Raw genomic sequence first — 24312 nt, 5'->3', positions numbered from 1 at the left:
AATGGATTGTACTATTAATTACTAAATGTTTAACTATCTTTTGGACACATGAGAGGTTATCAAGATTTCAAGAAAGGTCACACTTATCCCCTATTAACATGAAGTTTCAGTGACTTCGGGAATAACTCAAGTAAGGAATGACTGGATTATGGTCTTGCCTGAGACTTTAAGCGCTTATTTTAGGTATGTATTGAAAACCAATAACCTCTCAGCAAGTTTGTCGTATAGAGAAACGAACTGGGTCCTCACTAAACAGAAAACTACATTAACATGACGTAAAATAAAAGGATGCACAACAAGTATGTAAACCAAGTACACTACGAGGAAACACAAACGACAATTAACATTACAGATAAAGCTACAACTACTCACAAATACCGCTAGGCATGCTGGGATCGTAGAGTCAACTTGCCAACATGTCAAGCCATATTTTGTAAAATAGTGTTAGGAACTACAAATTTATTTAAATTAAATTACAGTATTGCCTTCAGGTACGAGTGACCTTATTTATGATACAAGCTGTTGTTCGGCTGTTTTTAATTTTTTGCTTTGATTTATGAGCAAATATTTGAGCTACAACCGCTGTATGGTGGCAGTGAACTCAACTCAGCTTTCACAAGTATCAGTTTACAATTCTTTACGAAATAAACTTGTTGGTGTTTATTGCCTCTCCCAGCTGCAGTTTACTGTCAAACTAAATATTACAGAGAATGAGACATTGTGTATTTAAAAGAACTGCATAGCTCTGCCTTAGAACAATCAGTTTAGCTGAATGCTAACAAACAATGAAAACCGCACAACACAGGCTAACGAGTAGCATTGGTGTGCGCGGTGTAACAACCCCTTAAGCAACTGATATTTAAACACGAACAGTGGAGTACGTAGTCAGATACTGTAAATAAAAATACCCACAGGCATATGTTCTTTATCCTCTGCGAAGAACTGCTAATATTGCTTCGGCTTACTGTGGAGTTTTCTCCAGCTTCGTGTATGTCCTTGTGTCTGTATTATACGGCCTCCGTGTGGCCAAGGCGCACACACTAGAAGGCGCAGCACACTATCCTCTGAGTTGAAGCAAAAATGTTTCACAAACTGTTTAATTCTTTAATTATATGTATGCTCTTATTAAGTACAATATTATTTAGTGCTATTTTTATAGTTAAAAAAACATTCCAAAAATATTTGTTGTTTTCATTGGAAGGCTGGAACAGATGAATGGCATTTTCATTCATTTCAATGGGGAAACATGATTTGAGAGTGAATTAAACTCCTATCTCATGGCACCACTGTAGTTCTTGTTTGCTGCTCCCCGTAACAGCAGCAGTAGTAGTTGTGTGTCTGTTTCCCATATTTTTGTGGGGTCTATGCCTCCCTGTGTGGCTGCACGTCGTACATGCCAGGAACCGCCACTGCTGAATCAAAGTTACGAAGGTACATCACATGGTTGTGCAAATATGCATAAGGTTGTCAAATCATTCGCAGTAGCACGAAGACACAAAAAGGTAAAATCAGAATATCTTTATTGTCACGTTTTTGTGGTTGCCAGGCGACATTTAGCAACTGCATTTAATCACCTCTGGAGGAAGCCATTTTAATAATCAGAAATCAGCTCATCTCCTTCGCTCACACAGATAAAAGGCGGCACATGTGTTCCTCTCACATTTTAATTCAGTGCCGTTGCGTAACATTCGTTGCCAGACGTGCCTTTGATTGCACAATAATAAACCAAAACACCTGTCCGTGTCTCAGTGGAGGACTGAATAAGAGCTCGTGAAGTAGAGTGCAGGGGATTCATAACTTTTTTTTGAAGGCCTCATACGGTATACAGTATAAGGTCCTGTATAGTCCAGGCGTATATGGGGGGAGTGTGCTAATTTCTCAGCATGTGCTATTTCTTTGATGGATCCGAGTGCAACAAGAAGAGCAGCTGGATACTAATCCTGGATGTATAGATGAGGAAGGGACTGGAGGACAGACGTGAGTGTGTGGGTCTGTGTGGGGGTTACAATAGACAGGAATGACCAGGGACGCAGACACTGAGATAGTGAGGTGAAGCTGAGGCGCAGGCTCAGACGGAGGGTGATGTCACCTCCGAGAGGCAGCCAATGAGGGGGAGGGAGCGAGAGCGCGGCCGGAGGAGGGTGTGTTTTTCTATCACTGCAGCATCAGCACAGCACAGAGGTGCACACAATCGCACCGTGTGGCCGAGACGAGACGAGGCGAGGCGAGGCGAGGCAGCAACAGATCCGGTTGAGGACTCGTGAGAGCAAAGGAGCGTCGGTGTGGAGGTAAGAGCAGCTTTTGTGTGGCTCGACACATAGTGAAGGGGGCGGGTTGATGAGTTGACTAATGAGGCTGCAGAGGTGGCATTACACCTATCACACCTCTGTGAAATATGACGCATGTATATTTTATATTGCAATGTCTCCTGTGTAGAAATGTACTCATTCTGAATAGAATGACAGTATTGGTGTGTCATGTCATGTCAACAAACTTAACTGTTAAAACAGCTTTACATGCACTGGGGTTGCGATGATGATGATGATGGTGATGATGAGGATGATGATGTGCACATCTGAATGATGTTGGTTACCTGTGGCTGTCTATGGCTCTAAACATGGCTCTATACACTACTTTCTGTGATTTCCATTTTGCGGTTGCATGCAACAGGGTCTCACCTGACATTTTTAATGCTCATCATGCTGCCATTTTGCATTCACACTTATTTTGCATGTGACCAAAAGTGAGCTTTTTGAAAGATCCAGTTTGGATTTTGACTGCATTTTCCAAAGCTTAAGACACCCGAGCCCTTGCGAAATAAAATATGTGGTGAAACAAGGGCAATTTCTCATTGAAATGAGTTTCCTCTCCTGCCTTGCTTTAATACAAATTCCCATTTTTCTCCCATTGTTCCCCTCCCCCAGCTAATAACCATTTGTAAATAAGTACAACCCATAATTACAACATGCTGCAACAGTTTTCATGAAGCATAGTTATTAATGTTCTCCTCGGAGCGACAGCATACTAAAGCTCCCGGAGCGAAGAAAGTGAATTGGGATTCAAATAAGAGGGGGCTAGTGGTTACATCGATGTCGTCGGAAAGCGAGAGCGATATGACAGGAAAAAATAAGGGTGGGGCAGCCAGCGCTGGCATACGCCTGGACGTGTGTGTGTGCGTCTGTGTGTGCGCATGAAAATCAGGCACTCACCTGGCCTCAAGCCATACTGTAGAAATACACCACATAGATGACTGCTGTCGCCCTCTTCTGCTTGCCATCAACTTAAACGGCATGAAAAAAAAATCTGATTTTCCAGGCTTTTGAATGAATTAATCATGATGCACAAACTGTTTACATTCCATTCAAATGTTATTACTACATGTTTGTATAATATTATAGAGTGCTATTTTACAACAACAACAAAAACAAAAAAAAAATTGCAAATGTTCTTTTTTGGGAGACTGGAACATATTATTGGCATTTCCATTCATTTCAATTGGGGATGATGATTTGAGATAAAAGTATTTTGTTACAAGCATGCACACTGAATCAATTAAATTTGTATCTCAAAGCACCACTGCATTATACAGCAATTACTTTAAATAAAATCGTTTTGTATTCATTAAAATGCATTTTTTGTACAAAATAAACTTTTTAATGAGGAACGCACATATAATATTTAAATGCATATCATGCACTTATAGTGTAAGACATAACTCATTAACAGATCAGTTCCTGGAATCAAAATCCAGGTTTCCCCAACTTTTTTAAGCCATTCGCCCCACCTATCAACCCGCCCAACGCACTGATGGTGGGCTTCGCTTTGAAAGCGAAAGCATTATTAATGCACATTTTTACTCTGGCTCAACCATAACAGAGTGCAAGGTCACAATATTAAACAGTTTTTCACCATCTCAGTTGTCTGGAGTTTTTAAATCTACAGCATGAGTTAATACGACTATAAAAGTACAGAGCGCTGTCTGTGGGTATTTGCTGCAATTACTTAGAAGTGTATTTACCGCAGTTACTTAGTAATAATAGCTTGGCCCATTTCTACCTCTACATTGTGCAGTTAGCCATCAAGCTATGCTTACTTAACCCCTAAAAATGCATCTTCCCTGAAGGTTTATGTGTTACTTGGGCTTCAGTGTCTCTGTTGTGGTGACCAACGTGCGGCTCAAGCAGCGAGTGGCCTGCTACTAGTGGCTAGTAGTTATCAGCCGCAAGGGGGCTTGTGGACCGGCGGACCGGCTTTGGGTCTGTCAAATACTCCACAGCTTTGCTTCATGCGCCATGCGTAGATCCACACAACAGGGACACTTCAGGGAAAGTTAACTGTATACTATGTTCGCTAGCCCACAAGATAATGCGTTAACGAGCTAAGGAGCTTGCTCGACCATGGCAGGCGTCCAATACATCAGCGCCTCGTTCTGTGTTGTTTTGTCTGGGAAAGTGAACTGTTTATTAAACACAGCAGCACATATTATTCAGCCATAGTAGCTGACTCCAGACACTTGAGCACATCCATTTTCTGTACCGCTTATCCTCACTACGGTCGCGGTCGTGCTGGAGCCGATCCCAGCCATCTTCGGGCGAGAGGCGGGGTGCACCCTGAACTGGTCGCCAGCCAATCGCAGGGCACATACAGTGGGTACGGAAAGTATTCAGACCCCCTTAAAATTTTCAGTTATATTGCTAAATTATTTGATAAAATAATTTAAGTAAATTTGTTTCCTCATTCATGTACTCACAGCACCCCATATTGACAGAAAAAAAACGGAATTGTTGAATTTTTTTTGCAGATTTATTAAAAAATAAAAACATGAAATATCACACAGCCATAAGTATTCAGACCCTCTGCTGTGACACTCATATATTTAACTCAAGTGTCTGTGCACTATAACCTTACAGCTCACAGTGCACGTCAGGACAAATGAGAATCATGAGGTCAAAGGAACTGCCTGAAGAGCTCAGAGACAGAATTGTGCCAAGGCACAGATCTGGCCAAGGTTAAAAAAAAAAGATTCTGGTGCACTTAAGGTTCCTAAGAGCACAGTGGCCTCCACAAATGGAAGACGTTTGGGACGACCAGAACCCTTCCTAGAGCTGTCCGTCCGGCCAAACTGAGCAATCGGGGGAGAAGAACCTTGGTGAGAGAGGTAAAGAAGAACCCAAAGATCACTGTGGCTGAACTCCAGAGATGCAGTCGGGAGATGGTAGAAAGTTCTAATAAGTCAACCATCACTGCAGCCCTCCTCCATTCGGGGCTTTATGGCAGAGTGGCCAGACGGTAAGCCTCTCCGGAGTGCAAGACATAGGAAAGCCCGTATTGAGTTTGCTAAAAAAAAACACCCGAAGGACTCCGAGATGGTAAGAAATACGATTTTCTGGTCTGATGAGACCAACATGGAACTTTGTGACATTAATTCTAAGCAGAATGTGTGGAGAAAAGCAGGCACTGTTCATCGCCTGTCCAATGCAGTCCCAACAGTGAAGCATGGTGGTGGCAGCATCATGCTGTGGGTGTGTGTTTCAGCTGCAGGGACAGGACGACTGGTTGCAATCAAAGGAAAGACGAATGTGGCCAAGTACAAGGGCATCCTGGACGAAAACCTTCTCCATAGTGATCAGGACCTCCGACTGGGCCAAAGGTTCATCTTTCAACAAGACAATGACCCCAAGCACACAGCTAAAATAATGAAGGAGTGGCTTCAGAACAACTCTGTGACTGTTCTTGAATGGCCCAGCCAGAGCCCTGACTTAAACTCAATTGAGCATCTCTGGAGAGTCCTGAAAATGGCTGTCCACCAATGTTCACCATCCAACCTGACAGAACTGGAGAGGAGCTGCACGGAGGAATGGTAGAGGATCCCCAAATCCAGGTGTGAAAAACTTGTTGCATTCCCAGAAAGCCTCATGGCTGTATTAGCTAAAAAAGGGTGCTTCTACTAAATACTGAGCAAAGGGTCTGAATACTTATGGCTGTGTGATATTTCAGTTTTTATTTTTTAATACATCTGCAAAAATTCCAATAATTCCGTTTTGTTCCCTGTCAATATGGGGTGCTGTGTGTACATTAATGAGGAAAAAAATTACTTTAATGATTTTAGCAAATGGCTGCAATATAACAAAGTGAAAAATTTAAGGGGGTCTGAATACTTTCCGTACCCACTGCATAGACAAACAACAGACAACAACAAACAGCCATTCGCACTCACATTCACACCATTTAGAGTCTTCAGTTAACCTACCACGCATGTTTTTGGGACGTGGGAGGAAACCGGAGGACATGGAGAAAACCCAGGTATGCACGGGGAGAACATGCCAACTTCACACAGGTGGGGCCGGTATTTGAACCCCAGTCCTCAGAACTGTGAGGCAGATGTGCTATCCAGTCGTCAGCCGTCTCAGCATCTTCAGCGGACAGGAGCCAGCTCGAGGATGGGCCTTATTTTTCATGATTTTAGACCCTTATTTTACATACATGATTTTTTAAAATGTATTTTAAATGTTTTTTATTTAAAAAGAGAAAAAAAAAAAAACGTCTTGTCTGTAGTTCGTCAAATTGTCCAGCCAATTTTCCAGTCCCTTTACAGGCGTTTGAAGGATTCTCAGGGCATTGAATCGATCGCAACTGGACTGTTCTGGTTGTCTTTGAAGTCATTTCGCCCCTTATCTGAGCAGGCTTCATCAGTTCATGCAACAAGGCTTAGTTAGGAAAGACTAGCCAAAGTTGGTGTGGAGAAACTCAACTATTTAGGCTCCAACTTGGAGACATGCCCCAAAACCACATACAGTCCCCAGAACTGTGAGGCAGCTGTGCTAACCAGCCGTCCACCGTGGCGGCGGAATATTACATAAGAAAAAAAATAATTTCATACATAGAAAGTAAGTAGGAACTGGCCTTGTGAAAAGTAGTTTCCCATGTGTTTGAATCTGTATAAGATTCACTTTCTGAAATGAACTTCTGCCATGAATGAGCTTTTCTTTGATATTCTAATTTGTTTCCAGCGTCAAAAGCTGTAATCAAAACAAGATTCATCATTTATTATTAAAGATCTTCTTGATCATGACAATTTTACAAACTGAGCATTAACAGAAATTTCAATACAAATATTTGTTCTGTAATGCTAATGAAAAAAGGTAGGTATTGTTTAATATACAGTAATATTATTATAACATTCAAAACAAATATTGCAAATAAAGTAAACAAGAACAACAGATTTGGGGGTTAGAATTATGTTGTCTTTCAGTGATTAAAGGGTTAACTTGTCCATCAAAAGTCATCCAATCAGTTTGTAATTTTGTATGAAACCCTTTCACTGATAAAACCCTTTCACTGTCCACATTCTAGATTCTTGAAGTTTACACCCAAGGCAGGTGACAATGTCTTGTGACAATATAATATGAACATTATATTTTTACAGCATTACAAATTAAAGACGACCACAAGACTTTTCCTGCATGAATCTTCATGGATGCAAATGTCAGGCAGAGAGGCTGGCGTCCATCCAGATGCCTTCGGTGTTTCAGTAAGTGTAGGAGGAAGGAGCGCTGTGATTTCCTGGTTTTTAGCCTTGGGACACTTTCTCCTCTGCTCGTGCTCAATGGGAGGATTTCCACTCCGGAAACAATACTATACAGAGTAAACGATCACCTCAGGTCATAACAGTCCAAGGTGAAGAAGTTGTGTTTGCAAGCAACATATTTCACAAATCATTTAGTTTTGTGGTTTCAAGCTGATTTGCCTATAGCGGTGGCTCTTAATGTGTGTTACGCAAAACACTGCATATGTTTTGTTTGCCACATTCCATTATAGATACACATGCGGCTGTTCTCACAAACATATAGTTGCATTATATGTACACATGCACATGTATTACACTTAGTCACGCAGAACGACAATAGCACAATGTATCAACACAGGGTTCGTTGGGAAATTCTCTCCACGCAAGCTCTCTGCGCTCTGGAACGTTTGGAAACTCGGAGCGCCTTCCCGCCGCTCAGACTGTTGTGACAGAGCGAACATTATATTTAGTGTCAGGCAGGATGAGATGTTTACAGGCAGAACTGACACATTCACTATGGCGGACGCAGTGACGTATCCCTGCCAATGGCCAACACGCTCATTCGTAAATTTATAGAAAATGGAGCGCGCTCTGCCTCTCTAAGCACTGCACTCTCAGAGTGCGATGGGAGCGTCAGACTGATTTTCCGAACATACCCAGACGCAGAGGCGAAGCTAGGATTGGTCCGCGACTGCATGACATCACGACAGGTAGGAGTCTCTCCACTATGAAAGACCACGGAAGAAGACTTCCGGGGTCTTTTCGGCCCGGAGCTGATCGAGCTGCGTGTGAAAGACCTCAGCGCTGAACCTTCACCAATCTCATAGTTTGACTCTGCATTTTCAAATAAATTGTTAAACTTTTTAAGGAGTGCAGGGCGCGCACTCATGATGGTGGTACTCGAAGAGAGAGGCATTTATTGAGATGGTTCTTGATGTAAAAAGTTTGAGAACCAGAGGCCTAAATCATTTGAGCAGTAATCTAATTACAATGACTTCTACACTGGACATCCTTTAAGTTCATGTCCGAGATTCGCCCCTGACAACATTCAACACGACCACAGTGCACACTCCCAGGGCTGACTGCTGATCAGAGACAACTGATGGATTGAAAGCTGAGAATGGCAAACACAAAGTTTAAGACGTAGAGACTCGAGTGTCAAAAATGACTCTTTCAGCCTCCAAACAGGAAGATAGAGAATTTGCATTACCGCTAGTTGTCCTGTTTCTGATCCTGTACACGCAAGCCAAGCCTGAACGCACCATCAGCTCCACCCCTCCCTTCATGGCTGCTGTTTGATTCCGACGCCGCAGATGGGAGTCGACCCTCTGGTTGTCAAGTGGGGGTCGGGGTGGGGGATTGTGTGTGTTGACGTCCTGTTAGGGGAGCGCAGGAGAATACATTGTGGTGATTTAAGGAGCCCGGGGGCAGGGGAATTGACAGGCCAGCCGCCTGGCAAAGATTATATATGAGCTTTGAGGAGGAAGGAAGGAGGCCTGCAAATGAGGGGAGTTGAATTTGCAGTGAGGGAAGGGATACAGCGCTAAAGATGGAAAGGATTGATTGAAAAATGAGGATGGAAGGATGACAGTGTGATAAAAGCTCTTATGTATTGGATGGATAGGACTTTTACGGCATGTCCATGTCTCTGAACCGTCTTGTTCCAAAAAAGTGTCATCAAGCTGTTTAATGCCACTCCCAGTTGAAGTTTACTGTCAAACTAAACATAAAACAAAGAGAATTACATGTGTATTTAAAACAACCACTTGGCATTAAGCTAAGCAGACTTTCCCAATGCAAAACTAACAAAAACATGTAAAACGCTGTAGACAGGCTAACGAGTAGCATCTGTGTCTCAGTGTTATAACCCTTTAAGCAACGCTTATTTGAACACAAATGGTGGAGCAACACATATAGGCAGATAATATAATAATAGTTTTGGCACATTTTCTTTATCGTCTATGAAAAACAACTAACGTTACTGCAGCTTATTGATTAGTTGTGACCGTCTCCATGAAGGTATGTTGGTATTGTACTGCCCCCGGGTTGCCAAGGTGCACACACAAGAAGGAGCTGCATAGTCACAATTAATTATGATGCGCAAACTGTTTAATTATTTACATTCTTATTTCAATATGTTATCACTATATGGTTTTATTCATTATTATACATATTATTACATATTATAGAGTGCTATTTTTCTTATTACAAAAATGTTTGTTGTCTTTTTGGGAGGCCAGAACAAATGGGGAAAGATGAGTTGAAATACGAGTGTTTTGTATTATGAGTGTGATCATGGAACGAATTAAACTCGTACCTCAAGGCATCGCTGTATTCTGCCCACACTGGTTCTAGGGCACTAGTGTAATTGTATGTTTGAATATCATAAAAACATTAATTATAATTCACAAACCTAGTCACAAGTTTCATACGTTTTTTTTTTTTTTTAAATATTTTTAAAAAAATGGCAACAATGATGTCCACGTGTCTATCCCTGAAGGTAAGCCCCACTATGAATCTAAATCATGCAAAAGAATTCTGTTGGCTGTTAAAGACATTCTGCAAATTCTGCCCAAGTACACAATTGAGCCCTACACTAATACAGGCGTCACATGTAAATGCATTGAATTTGTCAGTGTATTACTGCATGACGGCTTCCAGAAGTGACGCTATGGGTGCGGAGAATGTGTCGGAAAGCCCGTGGGTAGTGACTCCTACATTTTTGGTTAAAATAAAATTTAATTCTTTAGAACGAGCCAGGAATAAAAGATGAGCTGAAAAAGGTTAGATGTTAAACCTCCACGAATGACGACGTCAACGCCCCTCACTAGACTTCATTTCAGCGAGCATCGAAAGATTAACTTGTTTTTTTTGTGGCTTTATCTTGACAGTCACAAATCAAAAGCATTTTGGGATTTCTTCATATTCCTCAATGATATCCTATGGAATTACACACAAAAGAGTAGAAGTAAAAGTATTGGAAAAACTAAGAGATAAAGAATAGAACTAAAGGAAGGAATTCATAATTAAATAATTACAGCTTCTGAGAAACTGGGTTCGAATCCGGCCTCGCCCGTGTGGAGTTTGCATGTTCTCCCCTTGCCTGTCTGGGTTTTCTCCAGGTACTCCAGTTTCTTCCACATCCCAAAAACATGCATGATTGGTTAATTGAAGATTGAAGACTCTAAATTGTCCATACGTGCTGAGTGTGCGTGCCAATGGTTGTTTGTTTATATGTGCCGTGTGATTAGCTGGCGACCAGTTCAGGGTGTACCCCACCTCTCGCCCGAAGATAGCTGGGATAGGCCCGGGCATGCCCGCGAGGATAAGTGGTATGGAAAATGGACACGTAAGAGTTTTTCATTGATGTTCAAAAGGAAATTCAGTGGACCATGTCTTTACTGTTATTGAGCAACTTATATGAAATTGACCCATAATATTGTGATATTACAAATTGCTATTGTAGAATACATAAAAAAAATATCATGAGGTAAAATAGTTTGCGAAATATGTTGCAATATTGCAAGAATAACGATGAAATGAAATTACAATGAAAAAACAGCTATAAAAAGCAGATTGAGAAGTATATCTCCCTAAAACAAATTCAAACGAATAAATGTGAGAAAACTGTGTCATGTGTAAGTTTGCCATTCATCTTATAAAAGGTTAGACATAAAACCCCATGAATGACGTTTTTGCTGGCATGTTTTATTTTTGTCTCCATGACAGAAGTGTCTTTGTCTCAGTCACAAAAAAATCCCCCGCAGTGTATCTTCATCTGCAGTGCAATGAAAGAAGCGTTATTGTCGCCATCACTAAGGAGAATTTTGCACTAAATTGACCCTCTGTTCACTGTTTCCTGACAGTCCTCATAATAATCTGTCGATGACAAAGATCGTTCTGTGAGCCATCATTTTTGCATGAAACGGTGGCAAATACCCTCCTTTAGTTTAAGGCAACAATAAGGAACATTTGTTTGATAAATGCCAAAAACACAAAAGAACATCACATGATGAAACGATACACTGGTGCCTTGAGCTTTGAGCAGAAAACGTTTGACAATTTTGAAGTCTGACAATTAAAAAAATATTTTTTTTAAATTATATATATATTTTTAAATATTCCTCACAAGGCCTCATTTAAGCCGGCATCAAAGCATTGAGTCGTTATTTTTGGGGGGCTTTTTATGACACTTTTGCTAAAAGGACGATGGCGGTAAGCAGAGGTTGGAGTAAGTCCCGTGCATGTGCAAGTCACAAGGAAGTCTCAAGTCTTCGCCGTGAAGTTTGAAGTTACTGTAGCGAAAATCAAACAAGTGGAGTCAACACTAAATTTCAAGCAATTAAATTTAAGTCTTTCTTGGTTTAAGCAAGTCGTTCGTCAACTCATACTGTTGCCCGGTAACAATATATACAGTGATGCCTTGAGATAATTGTGGCCCCACTTACGAGTTCATCGAAATATGAGCCATCACTACGGCCGATTTTGCTTTGAAATGCGAGCAAAAATTTGAGATACAAGTGCTGTACGGTGGCAGTGAACTCAGCTCACGTCACAACAAGCAGCAGATAGTGAATAGTTCTTAAAAGAGAGGCTTTAACCTATTTATTGGTTACTGTCAAACATAACATCAAACAAAGAGAATCACACATTGTGTGTTTAAAAACAACCCCATTGTTTTGCCTTAGTCTGTTTAGCTTAATGCTAACATATTAGAGATGAATAGAAGTGAATTGCATCGGTCTTATAACCCTTTAAGCAATGGATATTTGAAGACAAATGGTGGTGCAACACATATAGACAAACAATATAACTATGCTCACAGGCATTTATTCTTTATCCTCTGTAGTGAGTGACTAGCATCACTGTGTCTTACTGAGGAGCTGAGACCGGCTCCATCCATCCATCCATCCATCCATAAATCCATCCATCCAGCTGCTGAACCACTTATCCTCACTGGGCTTGTGGGTGTTGCATGTATTTGGAATCTGGGAGGGAACCGGAGCCTCAGAACTGTGAGGCAGATGTGCTCACCAGTCGTCCACCGTGCCTTGTACAGTATATCTGCTTGTCTTCATTATACTGCCTCCAGGTGGCCAAGGCGTTCACATCAGAAGGAGCAACAAAATGTCCATTGAATTGAAGCAAAAAATGTGGCAAAAGTCCTTTAATTCTTTATATTCCATTTCGTTGTGTCTTTACTGTGTGTTATTTTTAAGTATAATATTATAGAGTGATATTTTTCTTTTTAAAAAAACAACTTTTTTTAGGGAGGATGGAATGAATGAATGACATTTCAATTCATTTGAATGAGGAAAGATGATTTAGGATACAAGTGTTTTGTGTTGTGAGCGTGGATTTTCAAATTAAACAGGCAGGACTTGTCAAGTCAAGTAATTCAAGAATATCCAGCATAAGTTCTTGTCCGAAGTTAAGATTCCAATGGTGTCCAAGTACTTTGATCCAGCGCTTGCAAGTATTTCAGTGTCATGATAACTGGAGATTAGCGGCAGTCGTCATGCGACTGTATTGTTTCCCCCTACATTGAGGACTATATGGCTTTTATTTTGGTACGTTGCTACTTCCTATGTTTGTTCCATTACCTTCGATTGGATAGGAAAGTTTTTTTTCCTTTTTGTGAAGATATTTTTGGGATTTGGATTCTCTGTGACAATTTGAGTCCATCTGTGTGTGCTAGAGTTGTCCTTTTACAGTACATGACATTAGTGATTGATTTGATTTCATATTTGACAGTTAATGTAAGAAAAATCAAGTTATGTTTATTATCCTTCAAGATTCTTACAGGTGTATTTAGACACTCATAATTCTCACTTAATTTTTGCAACAATACCTGTAGCCTTGGCTTCACTCATTAAATGAGCTAATGTTTTATAAACAACACCGAAGAAATCCTGCTTCCAACTTTGATTACTTTGCTCCAACTGTTGATTAAGAGATACGGTAACATGGGTTTTCTGATGTATTGACTTGTAGCTGAGAGATGGGCTGCATTTTGAATGACACTTGGGAGGGATTCAGGGGTCACAGTGGGATGCCAGCAGTGTTGTTCGGCTTCAAGTATCAGCACAACGTTCTTATAGATTATTCCCAGCTGCAATCTCTACGGCTTTTTCCAAATTAACCGCCTTAACGGTGACTCAAAAAAGGTAAACAGATTTGGAATTCTCCTTACTTCTCAATAAAATCCTATACAATTACACACTTTCCTTGTCAGGAGAAAGAAGTAGAACAGAGTACAGTGGACCCTTAATTTTTACCCCCAATTTTTTCAAATAATTGTTTTTTTTTTAATTTGTTTTCTTTTTTTTCTTTCTTTTTTTTGGGTGGGGGGAACCAACCCCCAAAATGCTAGGTGGTGGTTTTCCCTCACTTATTAGAGAATGTATGTAGTTTAAAAAAATAAATAAATAAATAAAAATAATTGACTGAGTTTATAATGGCTGTTAATTATCCATGGATTTTCGCTATTCGCGGTCCCTTTCCCCGCGATTAGCAGGTGTCCACTGTACTCTACAACTTGCAGTTTTAGAATAAAATTAAGTAAATATTATGCAATATTACAAGGATAAAGTTAGCATTTTATGATTAAAAAAAAAAAAAAAAAAAAACTAACTTTACCCGCCAAAAATTGTGATGTAAAGCAGATTCAAAAGTACATTTCCCTTCAGGGATAGGAAATGTGTAGAAAAAATCCATTAAAATGAATAAATGAGGAAAAATAACATGTGTAATTTTGACATTCACTTGTTACGTTCAGGCTTTATTCTCATGTAGCGTTACAACTTTATTTTTTAACATTACAAGTTTCCAACCTTGTCCTCATAACTTTACAAATGTTTTTCTTATATATTGAACACAAAGGGTGCAGCAATACATGTAGACAGACATGATAACAATACTCACAGGTATGTAGTCTTTATCCTCTACGCAAAACAACTAATATTACTTCATTGTACTGAGTCACTTACAGTAGTTGTGTAATTCTTGTGCAATTGTGTCTGCATGACTGTATTATTCAGACCCCCGGTGGCTAAGTCACACACCAGAAGGAGCCGCAATCATGATGCACAAACGGCTTCATTCTTTACATTCTAATTAACATGTACGGACTACGGATGGAATTTCCATTCAAGAAATGGCGAAAGAGGATTTGAGATACGGGAGTTTTGCGTTACAACCGTGGTCACGGAACAAATTAAACTCGTATTTTAAGGCGCCACTGGACTAGGAAGCAAACTGGAATCTCTCCAACAAGCAGTCGCAATTTGCATGCTTTGATCCGAAGCACAAGGCCCGTGTTGGTGTATGTGTGCTGTAAGTGACTGCAGTCCATGGACATGCTTGTTCATTTACAGTAAACACTGTAAATAAACAAGCATGTCCACTGGATTTGATGATTTAAGTGCATTGATTTAATTGTCTTCCCACTTATTACAACACGTCATTTCGATAAATGAGGCGCGACACACTTTAGTCGACATGGCGTCCTCGAGTACGCCTTCTGTGCTATTCTGCCGTCAGCCATCATACATTCATTAGGCTTGGATTACAGACAGTGGGAAGAGATCAGGGTTTGAGTGGGTTGTAATCCCCATACACGGGCCTAATTTAATCTCACCTCCCGTGCCATCGCATTACACACTACAACCACTGCCTGCAGGGTGCTACCACATAGGGAGGACTGAGACAAAGATTTGGATTTGGCTGCTTCTGAGAAAATGTCAAGATGCAAAGAAATAGCAAGAGGATGAAATGCCTCAGGAAAGATTATTAAAAGCAAAGGGTTGAATTTGTTGGGGATTTGCTGTCACAATACACGAAATGAAATCCAATAGAAGAGCTGTAGCAAAAAGAATCATAATGGTTAGTTCTGATGGATGCTGTGCGACAGGTAATAAAGGGTGCCGCCCTACCACTGACCAAGAAGACATGGAAAAAAATACAAATAAATTTCTATTTCTAGATGAGTAGGATCAAATTTGCATTTCCCCCTCCGGGTGCTTAGATTTTCTCCAGATCCTTTGTCCCGCACACCAAAAACAAGCATATTAGGTTAGTTGAAAACCTTAAAATGTCCATTGCTGTGAATGGTTGCATGTGTAAATGTGCCCTGCGATTGGCTGGTGACCCCTTCAGAGTGTACTCCCCGTCTCGCCCAAAAGTCATCTGGCTTTTGAGGCTCCAGCTCACCCGTGACACGAGTGAGGATAAGCAGGCCTCGATGGTTGGATGGATGATGAGAGAAGTTGTTTTGGTTATCTTTGTTGACTGATATTGTGACGGATTTCCAGTCTTGGGGCGCAAACATCTTGGCCCATAGACTCGTTAAAAGTTAGGGTACATGTGCAGTAGCTCCTCTTCAATGCAAGACATATGTACTGTACATATGTGTGTGTGTGTGTGTGTGTGTATATATATATATGTGTATGTATGCATATTTTTGTCTTGAGATATACACAATGGCAGTGCATTATTATTATACCAGACCACTATTATTAGACCCCTATTAGCATCTTCGTTCGGCTGTTCCTAACGTTGTGGCCCAAACTGTCTTACAGGCCCCTAAATGTCAACATTTAAATGTCAACTCCATGCATTTTTAATGACTAGTCTGTGGATTTTTAATTACTTGCACGATGGCTAGTCAACTCACAAGAAGTGCAAGGTTGTTATGACAACTACTTCAAGTGATACTAAAACAAAAGCTAACATAACTGTCCATCCATCCATTATTTGGCATCAAAACCGATTATAGTATACAGTTTAGCTTCCCACACGTATAGTATCATTCCTCTTTGTGTTCCAGTGGATCTATTTCTGCCAAACTCAGTTATATGCATGTTAAAACCTATAAATGAGCTTTTACATAACCTTTTCTTTTGTTTGCATCACCAAATGTATGACCTACAATGCTGTACATCCCTCTCTTCGTCCAATTTTATCTGCTTAAAACCTAAATATATATTGTGCCCTCTTGGCCATGTTAGCTTCTTGTTTGTATGTTTAAATCTGCATGTTGTTTTTATGAGTTGGCTTTTTGGAATGAGCCCGGGTAATTGGCACGACACTGAGGCCCATGCCGAGCCTGAGCTATATTTAGTCACGAAGCTTGAAAATCTCTGTATTTTGAATCCAGACGCGCTAGTGCCTCTCTGTAATGTGATGCTCGCTAATCATTTGATCTGTGCCGAGGAGAGGACGGATTGATGCTGCGGGCGCAGATGAGCATACCAGGGCGAGGTGAGGCTCCTTGTTAATACGAGCAACAAGATGAAAGGTGGCGTCCCCACGAGGAAACAGCAGATCAACAAGAGGGTGAAAGAGATTTATTCAGGCGCACATGTCACATTGGGTAGGGGAGAAGGAGGGAGGGCACAGGAGGCAAGACAAAGACGAGCGCATTGAAAAGAGCTCTTCCGTGAAGCCTTGACACTTGTTTGGGGTGTGGCGCATCCCATTAAATGGCAGGAGAAAATCTAGACAGTCAGGGGAATAAAGCTAAAATAGTGACGAATGGGCCCTGGCACCACGGTTTTTATTTATTTATTTAACCTTTATTTATCCAGGTAAGGCAACTGAGAACAGATTCTCAATTTGCAATGCCCACCTGGCTGCAGACAGCAGCAGAGCAAAATAAAGCAAAACTAAAAGCAAATACAAATAAATACCTGTGCAATAAAAAAAAACAACAATAATACATATAAAACAAGTGTACATAACAGCAACCCACTTTTGGGTCTCGACCCACCAGTTAAGAATCACTGGCCTATGCATAAAAGCTTGGCAATATAGCATCACCTGTCTATCTAGGACAGTAATTCCTTCCCACTGGGCCACAGTGCATTTGTATGTCATGAGAACTCATCAGTTGGACTGCAGGATATTATTCAACTTCACTTATTATGATTTACATCAAATAATGCATCTTTGTTCATTTATCTTAGCCAGCAATGTATAGTGACAGACAGAACAATTAAATGCTCTTCCACTGAATGGCAGAAGGCACAATTAACCTGTGTATCCACCTGTTGACATTCAGAGTAGGCCTAATCGTAAAGTGTTCAACTAAACATGCCAAAGGTATGCCAAAAGTATGATAAAATTGAGACCAAATCATTATTTTTTTCGTATACACAGTCGACTTTTTGTGATGTTTTTGTTTGGTGGTACATTGTTAGATTTTTCTAATTTAAAATATGTGCCTTGCTTCAATAAGGGTTGAGAAACAGTGACCTAGGATACCTGCTTCTGATTTGGGTTAATTTGGGTGAATTAGTAGGAGTTTTTCCACTGTACAAGCCCTGGAATTAACGCAAAATGGCTGCTCCAAATCAAAATGGAGGACTTTGTGTGTCGTGCATGGGCCATTGAGACTCTTTCATGCATCCTGTTATGATTTCATGTCAGGTACCGTTTTTTTTTTCTAACTGTCCTGGTGGCGACACTGAGTGTGTTTTGTAAAAATAATCCTCATAAAAATAATGATGATGATGATAACGATGATGATAATTAACATTCCACAGGTATTCGAACACCGAGGGCCCTATTTTCATGAATGGCATAACCCCGGTGCGGTGGGTGGCGCAACTGTACGGCAAAGGGAGTTTAGACCGTTATTGGTAATTTCGTGGACAAGCGCGGCCCGGCAGATCGGAGAGTGGGGGGGCCGCACCACTGTGGGTGTGTTTACAGCCGACTTCATTCGCTGCCAATCAAAGGGGCTCCTCTCATTCCCTTTAAATGTGGCGCAACTGCCCATATCGACGGCGACATCTCTGTTCGGATGAGTACGAAGCGTAATAGCAGTGATCCGTGCGTGAGTGGAGCATTGTCACTGTTCTCGGCCGGTGTGGCAACAGACAATGTGAGCGGCTACCCTTAGTAAATAGAAAATAAGCTGCTGATCAGTCTTGACAGTCTTGTGTTTTATTTATACCGCTGTCCATGAGGGGACAACACGCCCACAATACATGCAAGTGACAAGGCTGTAACTATAGCTCGTCATTCGTTGTGTTTACTGTTCTTTTTGGGACACATCCGCCTGCCTGTGGGCCTCATCTGCCTCCATAAGTGTCACGATAGTTGTGTCCCCGTTTTTTACTTTTAAGAAAACACCACACTGGCACTGGCATGTAGCCCAGTGTTTTGTTTGGCTGCTGTCTGGGTGTCCTGTATAGGAAGTAGCATTGAAGATGATTGACATTATCGGGATTCAAGTCTCAGGACGTGCACAGTCTTGGATGGCCACAATGGATCCTGCCAAGCATGAATTCTAATAGACGATCCCCCCTGAATCTCATGTATAATCAAACCAAAGCGCCAGAAAGGAGAAATAGAGCTGAAGTCTTGAATGTTAGATTAGCTACCTTGACATTAGATAACGGTGTTTGATGATACCAATCTGCAAATAAAGTGAAGCACCCGTCTAATCACTGAGCTAAGGGGCAGCAACTGAATAAGCATAGTGATGAATGTACATTGTTCATTTTCATTCATTCATGCATCTTCCGTTCCGCTTATCCTCACACGGGTCGGGGGCGTGCTGGAGGCTATCCCATCTATCTCCGGGCGAGAGGCTGGAGTACACCCTGAACTGGTCGCCAGCCAATCGCAGTGAATGTACATTGCTTTTCCTACATTTTCTTCAATATATTTAACTTATTATTACTCCAAAACAACAATTTAATTTTTTTTTACTTTTGCTACGGCTAGTCACTCCGTCTTCTTTTACGCCGTTTTGGTGATGATTACATGTGATGCCTTTAAACAGATGTTGTTTTTAATTTTTCTTGTGAGGGTGTTCGTGGAGCGGAGGGGCTCCACCACGTCTCTGTCTGGATGTCAAAAAGGGTGTGTGGCTAAAGAAAAAAAGTTTGGGAAATATGTTCTTCCGTTTTCATTTCTGGAAACTGGTGTTCCGTCTGGACCCCACCGAGAAGTGGCTTATATATTCAATGAGTGAAGACATAAGATCTTATTGTTTAGAAATATTTGTATTATCTGAAAAAAAAAAACATGAATTTCCAAATAAACAGAATTATTTTCTTAGTTATTCACTATCAATGTTTCGGAAAATTGATACTTTCAATTCGGTCCAATAGGACCCCAATAAGAAAATTGCTGCCGTGCCATTATACATCACACAAGCCTGAAAGCAATATATACTTTAGAACAAGCTGATACAGATAAAGTCCTAAAACACAGGCACTCTAGTGTTTTTAATATTCATGTGGCACGTTACAGAAACTCCATGCTTGGTAGGGTGAGGGTTAAGGCACATGCATGTACACAGACACTACTATATGTGCAGTATTTTCTATGCATTTCATGCTTTGGGTTCAAATGCATACGTACAAATACTATTTGCCTAAAAATGTGTTTTAAGTGTGTGGAAGGGGTAAAACTATTTTTAAAAAAAAAGGTTTTTATGGTATCTCTATATTATCTGATTTTCCGCTATTGCGAGTTAGGTCGGGAACATACAGTATAAATTGATTGTTTTCTTCATGTGACAGCCAGTGAGAGCAACATACACACACACACACACACACACACACACACAAACACATGCACAAAAAGACAGCTTGTGGCCAAATGGTGTGTGCATACTGTAGCCGTGGCCTGCCAGAACTTATTGGCATTCTTTTCTATTAAAACCTCATCAACTGGTTCTTTCGCCTTAGGTAAAGGTCAACAGTAGCTCCCTTGTGGCCTTTACTATACAGTATATTCTCCTCTAGTTTGGGATTGTGAGTACACTGGTTTAGACCTTCCCATCTCAGAAATGAGGGAATGGTGTTGGAAAGACCGCATGTAGAGCTGTAGTCAACAGTTAGTTTCTTATTTTGCTTATTTATCCTGTCATATTACACAGTAGTTTCTCTTAAAACTCAAAATATAATGTACGTGTCTGTCCCTTTTGGTTTCAGATGGGAGATGACATGCACAGAAGCAATTGTCTGGTCACTCTATTTCATGTAGTGCATGGCTGGAAATTGCCGCACGTTACGGAAAATGTCATGTCCTTGGTTTCTTTCCAACGGCTACATGGTGATGCGTGAAGACTGGGGTGGGGTGTTTGCAGAGACGGGGGTCTGTGCGCTTCAGATAACACTGCAGCCTTTCATGGCGCCGCTTCCTCCTGCAGTAGATCTCAGCTGCGGACTCTATTGGTAATAATTGGATTTAGTTAGAGACTAGAAATGGGTTTGTGATGATAATGATAACAGATGCGATGGGAGTTAGTAAGCCACTTAGGGGTCCAAGGCTGTAGATTCCCCTGGACAGTTTCTCATGATTGCAAGATAGAGCTTGACAGGAAGGCCACATTTAATTACAATGTGCAAGAAGGAATGTGATCCATAAGCTTCTGTGGGGAAAAATTGAGAGAGAGAGGTACATGTAAGAGGGGGAGGGGAGAGAAATATTTAGCAGCAGGAATCAGTCTGTTGTCATGGTGACAGCGGGGTGAGGCGAGGGAGAGGACGCAGGCATATTGACACCTTGCCTGGACGCAGATTTCCTCACAATGTTTGCATGCATAAGGACGTCTGTGGACAGGAAGCAGCCCTACGCTTCACGCTGTAAGCCCAAAAGCAGAAAAGGCACTGCAGGCGTCCAAATACTTTCGCCCAGTGTTTTAGAGCGTTTTAGCGTCATGGTAGTTGGAGATGATTGCCTTTGCTGCTTCTGTTTTACCGTGTTTAATTGTGGTGCTGCTTTTGTTTTGATAGGTTTCTTCTTGCCGTTTTTGTTCCATTGCCGTTAGTTTTCAGCAGCTTTTTGTGATCAATGAATCAAACACTGAGTGAAGATGTAGACTGCTTTGCTGCTTTGCTAGCCGCTGACTGGCCATGGTCAAACAGAAGAGCAATTTACTGTTTTTAACACATTAATATGAGCCTCGTTAACTTCTGCTTATACTCAAATGACAATTAATGTTTCAATTTTAGTTTAAACGTGACCAGAGCAATCAATAGTTTTTGTGAAGGTGACAGTTAGAAAAACAGAGAGACAGATTGAAAGACAGATAGATAGATAGATAGATAGATAGATAGATAGATAGATAGATAGATAGATAGATAGATAGATAGATAGATAGATAGATAGATAGATAGATAGATAGATAGATAGATAGATAGATAGATAGATAGATAGATAGATAGATAGATAGATAGATAGATAGATAGATAGATAGATAGATAGATAGATAGATAGATAGATAGATACCCTACACTCATATTAATAATATAGAAACAACCAAGAAAGTATAAAGAAAAGATCAGCACAAGGAGGGATTTTAGAAATTCAAATGTAATCTTAACAAGAAAGAAAAAAGAAGATTAAGGTGTTGCATGTTGGTATGTGGTCAGTAATACTGTTATACTTTGTATAATTGGTGAAATGTGGAAAGTGTAATATTTACAATTATATATAATGATGAAGTATAATACTGTACACTCAATATGTACAGCGTATGAAACTGTTGATATAGACATTAAAATAATGAAATGTAAATGTGGCTAATCATATAGTCATATTCTGCAGTCACAGATCTATTGTTTTGAAAGTACATTCGACCAGCGTCACGAAAGGAACTTTGAGGTACCACTACACAGAAATTACCACACATGCAAGCACGCGGGCATGCGCTCTCTCTTAATGCAAACCTCTCACTGGCTTATTTGAATGGCAGGCAAATCCCCTCAAACTGACTCTTCATGCAAAGTCAATTACCCAAACAATCAGCAGCCTGAATCTGTGGGGGGAAAAGCATCACTCCTCGCTTTAAGAGGATTAAATGTTGACATCAACAGATGTTGAGACTTAGGCCCAATGAGCTAATTTGACACAGTTGTATCGGAGGAGTATCTCCATCAAGAGCAACCTTTCTTTTGGTGACTTTTTATTTGAAAGCTGTGATCTTAATTTGATGGTGGAGGGAAGTCCCGATTTATTGCATTTGGTCCCCCCTTTGAATCCAGACCCCCCCAAAAACAAAAGTTTATTAACTCTGTATATTAATAGGCAATTATAAATATACCACAAATTATGATCCCTAAACACTTTAATATAATTTCAAACTCATTTTACAACATTACATTGCATGTACATGTGGTGAAGACACTCTGTAACTTCCACTAACAATTCAGACTTTTTGGGGGTTTTTTTTGGGCCTGTTCGGCTGTTAGGTCAAGGAAAATGGAGGATCTGTATCCCTGGATCAGCCGGAACAGTTTTATTGTGTCACGGTGGAGTTTTTAAGCTGCCGCTGTGGTTTATTAGTATTATAATGGATATTTATTGAGAATCTGAGACGATCGACATCAACAACCCAGGCTAAACTAGCTCTTTCCCAACATACAAAGTCTCTCAGTTGAGATGTATCACAAGAAGAACTTCCTTTACACTAATTACTACGTTCCTATTAGCTGGCTAATCTTTGAGCAGTACAGAAAGAACACAACAATACTCAAACAACTCAACAATACTCTCTTCACTTCCCTCTGTGGTTTTTGTTCCCACATTGCTTGCACTCTCTTTCCGCTCTCTAGATGCTTATTAGCAAAAAGGGACAGTTACTACCTTATCCCTGCATTATGGTATGTTTCATTAAGTGAGGAGCACTTAAGGGGAATTGCTGCATTTGCAGCTTTGGACAAAGTTAATGGGCTTGCCTCGAATCCAGTCTGACTTGATCCATCATTTAGGGAATGCAAATCACCACAATAACATCGCCTGCACTTCTCCCTGTTTGTGCTTGTCTGATTTCAAACACTTTTGTTGTTTTTTATTGTTGCAACCGTTTCTCTTTTAGTCCCACTCAGTGTTGCTTTGATTCGCTAAACGGCGTGTTGTTTGTGCTGTATGTGCACTCTTGCAAGTTAGACTGATGTCTGTTTTTGTTCAGGTGCTTTCTCTCTCATCTCCACATGACTCTTTTGTGTCCTCAGCCAGCCCGCAAGTGTGACACTAAACAAACAAAAAAAAAAAGATTCCTGCTGCCGTTTGGCCACTGGGCCCATCCATGCAAATGAGTTGGAAAGTGGCATGTTGTGTGACCTTGCACTGCTAGCAGCTCATTTGCTTGAAGTGCTGCATCGAGTCTGAAAATACAAATGTTCTCAGAAAGGACAAATTGGTAACACTCTGGGTTCCATGGTTGGATGAGAAACTCAATACTTTTTTTCATATACTGTTGCTGTGTTTCTCTCATAGTGTAGCTAAGGCAAATACAGTGAGGTTGCAAGGTTTGAAAAGGCAGTTTTATTTTTATTTTTTAAAAGTTTTTTGGACTACAGAAGACATTTTTAAGCAGATATTTTTTTACAAAGAACCAGTCATAATCTGAACGCCCATTAAACAGAACTACAAGTGTAACTCATAAATGCCATAAGTATTGAAATGTTTCCTATTTTTGAGAAAAAAGTCATAACGTTATAATAACAAAATTATAGTGTTTGAGTTGTTCTGTTATGAGATAGACGATCATGTAAAGTAATTTCAGAGATACTTTTTTTTCAGGCTGAGAACTATGTAGTAGTTCCATTTCAGTTTTCCTGATTTTTTTGGGTGTGGCCCCCTCATTATAAAAGAACTTGAGTGCATTCGTTCGTTTCAGCGGAGCAATCGTGATGAGCAGTAAACTAGCTTGCTATTCCTATACCTCGAAAATATCTCTTCCCTTTAGATAATCTACTAGCGTGGTCACTTTAGAGCACCTC

The 24312-nt window shown here is 40.5% G+C and overlaps 1 protein-coding gene across 6 annotated transcripts in view; it reads left to right on the top strand.

The window, feature by feature from the left end:
- The first annotated feature begins 2169 nt into the window (after positions 1–2169).
- The window catches only part of l1cama (L1 cell adhesion molecule, paralog a), a 60298-nt gene continuing 38155 nt past the window's right edge, over positions 2170–24312 (top strand). For all 6 annotated transcript variants that reach the window (XR_009768516.1, XR_009768517.1, XM_061676111.1 and 3 more), the window contains exon 1: positions 2170–2288. The gene's annotated coding sequence lies outside the window, so the exon portion shown is untranslated. The remainder of the gene's footprint in view (positions 2289–24312) is intronic.

Source organism: Phycodurus eques, chromosome 1 (assembly GCF_024500275.1).
Source record: "Phycodurus eques isolate BA_2022a chromosome 1, UOR_Pequ_1.1, whole genome shotgun sequence".
In the NCBI taxonomy this organism is placed as follows: Eukaryota; Metazoa; Chordata; class Actinopteri; order Syngnathiformes; family Syngnathidae; genus Phycodurus; species Phycodurus eques.
This window is presented reverse-complemented; position numbering and strand designations above follow the sequence as displayed.